Genomic DNA, 6000 nt, shown 5'->3' with positions numbered 1-6000 from the left:
CCATACTTTATGTGCTGGACCTAGACACGCTGCTTTCTCAAGGTCCACAATTTCTTTGCGGATGTTAGAGCTCCTTTTCGCTCAGCAGAATGTAATGTTCATGGCTAATTCAATTTATGCTCAAGGGCACTGAAACTAAAAAGCACTTGAGGCCACTTATGCCATTGTTACAGTGCCAACTAAAACAGATCGGAACAAATTTGATGCCTGCACTGAGACAAGAATTACAATTATGTTGGAAGATTGGCTAAAGTGTGGTTTTGTAAGGACACACTGATAGTTCTACCCTGTCTTTTGATTATGAAGAAATTAAACTTTGAATCCCAATTCTCACAAAGGGTATCAATGCAAACGTATGTGATGCATACATCTTTAGATGACCAGAGCAGGGTTTGACTCGTGGCAAGTTCGGGCCTTCAAGGCCTTTTCCGAAGGCCTAAACATGATCAAAAGCCCTGACATGAATTTAAAACCTATATACATTTGTAAATTATTGTTTCATTTATTTCCAAGTCTTTTGTTTTCATTTCATAGCATGTGTCTTGGCTGCGCATCTTGAGTGAAGGCCTAGGTCTGAGAACCTCCGCCCACTGGGTTTGATATGAACTTTTTTTTTTTTTCAGCAACAACTGTGGCTTTGGCTTTTCACTCAGTATGTTCACTAAGCAGCTGGACTTTTGTGCTTCTCTCAACTCTGAGACCTTGATTTCTTAATAAAATGTACATTTTACTTTAATCTAAAAAGAGGACTTGGAACCACTCGGCAACAGACCAGAACTTTTTCTCCTTAGCAGAGCACAGGCGCTTCTGATGTTGGTTTTGGTTCAGGAGTGGCTTGAGTTGTGGAATTCTACAGATGCAGCCCATGTCATGCAGATGACGTGCATGTGTGGTCCCTGATGCACTGACGCCAGCCTCAGTCCACTCCTTATGGAGTTCCCGCAGATTTTTTAATCGCTATTGCTTGACAATGTCTCCATCCTTGTCATTTGTGCACCATGTTTTCCCCTTCTTCTTAACGCTCTGTTGAAACAGTGCTCTGTGAGCATCCAGTTTCTTTTTGAGACCTTTTCTCTTTATGAAGGATGTCAATGATGGTTTTCTGCACAGCCGTCAAGTCAGCAGTCTTCCCCATGATTATGAAGCCTACTAATTCGGAATGAGACCATTTACAGGCTGAGGAAAACCTCTGCGGTTTTGTGTTACATAGCGGACAAAATTGGGACATAGAGAGCCTACAATGTTGAACTTTGTCACAATATTCAAATTTTGTGAAACTCTAGATTTTTTTGTTTGTCTTTTCTGTTGTAATCATCAAATAAAGACCTGAAATATTTCACGTTGTGTGTGGCGAATTAATGTGTTAAACTTTTTTAAGAAATAAATGGCCCTATCCTTGATATTTAAATTATCTGCACCTGTAGTCTTGATCAGTCACAACATATATTGTGGCAGTAAGATATTTAACACAAAAACAGTAAAATTTATTTTTAAATAAATAAACTTACAAAAACAGTACATTTACATCTCTCATGAATAAATGAAAAACAACTTAAGCGTATAAATACATCTGACACATAGAGTGTAATGTTCGCTATGGGGCAGAAACCCCTTATGTTCGAATATAGTCATACTGTCTTCATAATTGTTTCATACATCAATACAAATGGCGATTTTGTATTTTCTGTTTGTGAACCTAAGTATTATGGCAGGTTTCTCAATGTGGCTTCTCCTGGGCAGCGGGTGGCAGGCCTCGATGTTATCGTGGTCCAACTCGATCTCCTTGGACCACAGGAACTCAGCCACCTGTTTCTACGTGGACCTGACGTCCAGCTCACTTTGTGTTTCTGCACGGACATTTATTGCTGACGGATGGCAGAGCGGAGCTAATTCAAACTTAAACACGGAAATTTGACGCGCCTGATGGCAACACATCTTTAAATAACTTTAAAATGGCGTGATTACTCCGGGAAATTAACGAAAAAGAAGGCGCTACGTCAAAAGTCAAAACGATGTACGTTACTCCATGTAATGCTAATAATAATAAATAACGCTGTGATTATACACTCTCACTGCAAGACACGTAATTGTTTTTTGTAAAAGTCACTGCATACCGAACTGAACCGAAAAACCGTGAGCGCAAAACCGAACCGAATCTTCTGGTGGGTTGGCGGGTGTTCATGTGGAGCCCTGTATAGAAGGCTATAAAGATATAAATGCAACACTTGAGAACATTATTCTGCAATAATGGGAGTAAATCACATCAAAGATGGAATGTGTACTTATTGCAGCAGAGATGGTGGTCATCATCATCATCACAACAGGATGTTGTGCAAAGCGCTCTAGGGGGTTTAGGATGAGAGTTGTTTGAAAAGAAAATAACCCTTTAGTTAGATTAAAGTATCCAACTCCCCAGTGGTACAGACGCAGCATTAAATTTAATTACAATTCTTGCAGCCACGCTTGGATGATTTCCTTGAAGTCAAAATAAATAAATGTTAAGAAACAAGCCAAAAAGGCTGCTTGCCGAGGCTATTTGCAGGTACATCCCCTCGCATTCCGCTCACTGACTTTCTCAATAAATAATTTTTCCTACCCTTTGAAGTGGGGATGGGGGGGGGGGGGGGTTCTTCATAGACCCGCCACAAAGAGGACACCATGTCGCTCTCAGGGGAGTCTCACATTAAAAATGACAGAACAAAAGCACCGGCACATTCACATTCTGCAGGTTGCTTGGCTTTATCTCATCACACTGAGAAAATAAATCCTTCAAGAGGCACAATTAGAGCAAGGGAAATGGTTGAAAGTTTTCATAGAGAATGCATGATTATTACAGGGTCCCAACTTTTAGGCACCCTGCTGATGAGTTTGAGAGAAGTCAAAATGTGTCACGAGGGCCTCATGTGGGCCTTATGTTGAACAACATAATTACGCCGGTTATCATTGTGAAAACAGGACCACACGGATGGATCTAGCATAAATGAGTGGCAGACCGTCAACCACTGGTTTTCCTGAACAGTGTTGCAATGTCACATATGTAACAGCCAATGAAAAATGCACATGAGCATTTCCAGTTGGCCCTATTTTACAGCACTTTAGTCTCTTGAATCATATAGTCATACCCAATACATGTATTTTTCAAGAGTTACATGTATTTACTGTATTTATATTTGTATTGCTTAATTGTGTGGGTTGCCTCAAGCACTTTACTTGTTTCGGTTTATATTATTCAGTGACTAAAGTTTGAATAAAAGATGGCAAAAAATCTGTGAAGTGCTTTATTATGTGATTTCTGGTACAAGTATCATTTTTTAAAAGAAAGTAACATTTATTACTTAATTACTTATTTTTCTAATACTTGCATCACTGTATTTTAAGCCCTTCCACAGTTAACTATAGGCATATAATGATGACATCTTGCCTTTGACACCATGGTGATATCTTTGTTTATGAAATATTAGGTGTTTTGCTGGTTCTTTTTCTAACGCGGAAGTAAAACGCCTGGTTCAGTAAAACCCCGCCTCTCCCCGTGTGGTTGCCGCGCCCCCTGCGAGCCGGGTGCAGCCTGCTGCTGAAACTCTGCATTTGAGCACTCCTCTGAATGGCCATCAATTCGTCAATAAACATTTGAAACAAAACGGCTCCTTGCCGCAAGAAATCGTGGAGGAGGAGGGGATGAGAGGGATGAAGGAGAAAAAAACAAATAAACAAACCCGAGAGGGTCACGCACCAGGTACCTGCAGCTTACAGGGCGATCACGCTGACCACTGCACTATTCGTACTATTAGGTTCAGTAGCACAAAGGTTTTACTTGTAGTTTACACAAGTGTCTGCCAGAACCTTTTCTAAGATTTTAAGATGGCTAATTATCATTGCACTTTGGCATTGCAAATGTGTAGGATAATTGATCGCTTTGAATTAATTTAGACAGAATGTTTACTGATAAAGGCTACTTTTGTCACTATCCCATGGAGGTTTCAGAGAAGCTGGGCATGTGTTTACTCCATAGAGGCGGTGCGGGGGTAGATCCGCTCCTAAACACGTCATACAGTGAGCACCCGCTCGTTTTCTCAGGTTGGGAGGGTCTGGTGCTTCGAGAGCAGAATGAACTAGAATTTCTCAGAGGGGCGAATGGATGAAAACACCAATTAGGTGATGTTTTTGGTGAGGAATGAGCATTTCAACATGGTGCTAAAAGCTCCAAAAAGTTGATTTTTCATTTAAACATTGAGTAAAAAAAACTCCAAACAACAAAACTATTTAAATTTTCAAACACAACAACATTTTGTAGAATTTACTTAATATATCATGATATTGAATAGTACAGACTTGTAACATTAGTTTTTAGATACGTTTGTTTTCTATATATATATAAAACATTTACTTATTTACTACAGGTGGCAAGTACATTTTACATGATACTGGCAAGTGTGTTTTACTTATCAGCATCCATCCATCCATACATACATACATACATACATACATACTGTATGTAACAGATAGAAAAACAACTGTTGACAATTATTGTAATTTTGTTTATTTATGTATTATATATCCAAAATCATTGCATTATATTTCGAGTGGGTTATTATTGAATAGTCGTGGTTTTATTTTGGTTACTTCCTGTGTTTAAGTAACCAAAATAAAAATACAATGTTTGGTTACTTCCTGTGTTTTTGTGCCCTGTGATTGGTTGGCAACCAGTTCAGGGTGTACTCCGCCTACAGCCCGAAGCCAGCTGGGATGGGCTCCAACACCCCCACGACCCTAGTGAGGAATAAGCAGTTAAGAAAATAGATGGATGGATACTTCCTGTGTTTTTGTCAGTTAGAGCTTTTATTTCGAAAGAATAGGGGATATACTGTCGTTGCTCTCCTGCGTTTTCAGATGCCGTCTGGCCTACAAAGAGGTATGTGTGTGGGGAGAACGGGTTCGATAAAAAAGTTAATTTTTCTAATGTTTAAGGGTAAACATGAAGAATTTTTTTTTTATGATGTTATTTGAAAGAATGTCCGACAACTACTGTACTGTATAGTGTGATTGAGGGGTTTTGGGCGGTGGAGAGTAAGCTTTTTTGTTTGAGTGGCTCTTCCTATATGTGTGTGCGTGTTAATTTGTCGTTGCTAACTGTTTAATTTTTGTGCTAGGCATGTGATGGACGTGGGATCACGCAGCTTGTTGCCCAATTTTTTGTTTTTCTTTCTCACTTACAGGTATTTGTTTGCTGTTTATAATGTAAACGTTTTATGTGATTGTCATTCATTTGTATACAGTTTTCATTTATTTTTATAACATTGTGATGCACATTGAGATGGCGTCTGGCCTACAAAGAGGCATGTGATAGACCAAAAATTGGGCAACAAGCTGCGTGATCCCACGTATCACGCAGCTTATTGCCCAATTTTTGGTTGGAGAAATAAATCCCAACTTCGGATCCAATTCTACGCCTGTTTATTTTGTGCACCGGAACACAACGCAGCACATATATTAATTTATTATCTGAACCGCATAAAATAATCAGTGATTCCCCCCCCCCACCCCCCTGGAGTGCTTTACAAAAAAGTGAGTTCACGTTTTTTTCAGATGGTTTTCCATCCATTTTCTGAACTACTTATACTATTTTTTAAAATAAATCTTACAAGTGTTTATTATTTTCCAATGTATAAAAATTTTTTTGTGGTTAAAGGTTTGCAATACTCATGTATGGTATGTACAATCTATCTTTTGTGTTTAGAAATGTGATTGGACTGTCACACCAAAATCCAAAACCAATATAGTGTTGTCTTAGCTGAAAAAGTCAAGTTAGCATACTGTTGTGGTGCACCTGTGAGCTGTCTTACTTGTCTCACCACTTTATGTTCTCTCATGAATTCCTTACGTTGTCTCCAGAGCATAATCAAGAAAGCCTTCTGGGCATTTCAAAGTGATTTATTAGTCCTTGCAAAGCTCTAAGGCAAGATATCTGCAGTACGTGATGCAGTGTTTTGATACCACTAAACC

The sequence above is a fragment of the Leptonotus elevatus genome, chromosome 2 (assembly GCF_054856555.1).
Source record: "Leptonotus elevatus isolate MCC_2025b chromosome 2, RoL_Lele_1.0, whole genome shotgun sequence".
NCBI lineage: Eukaryota > Metazoa > Chordata > Actinopteri > Syngnathiformes > Syngnathidae > Leptonotus > Leptonotus elevatus.
This window is presented reverse-complemented; position numbering follows the sequence as displayed.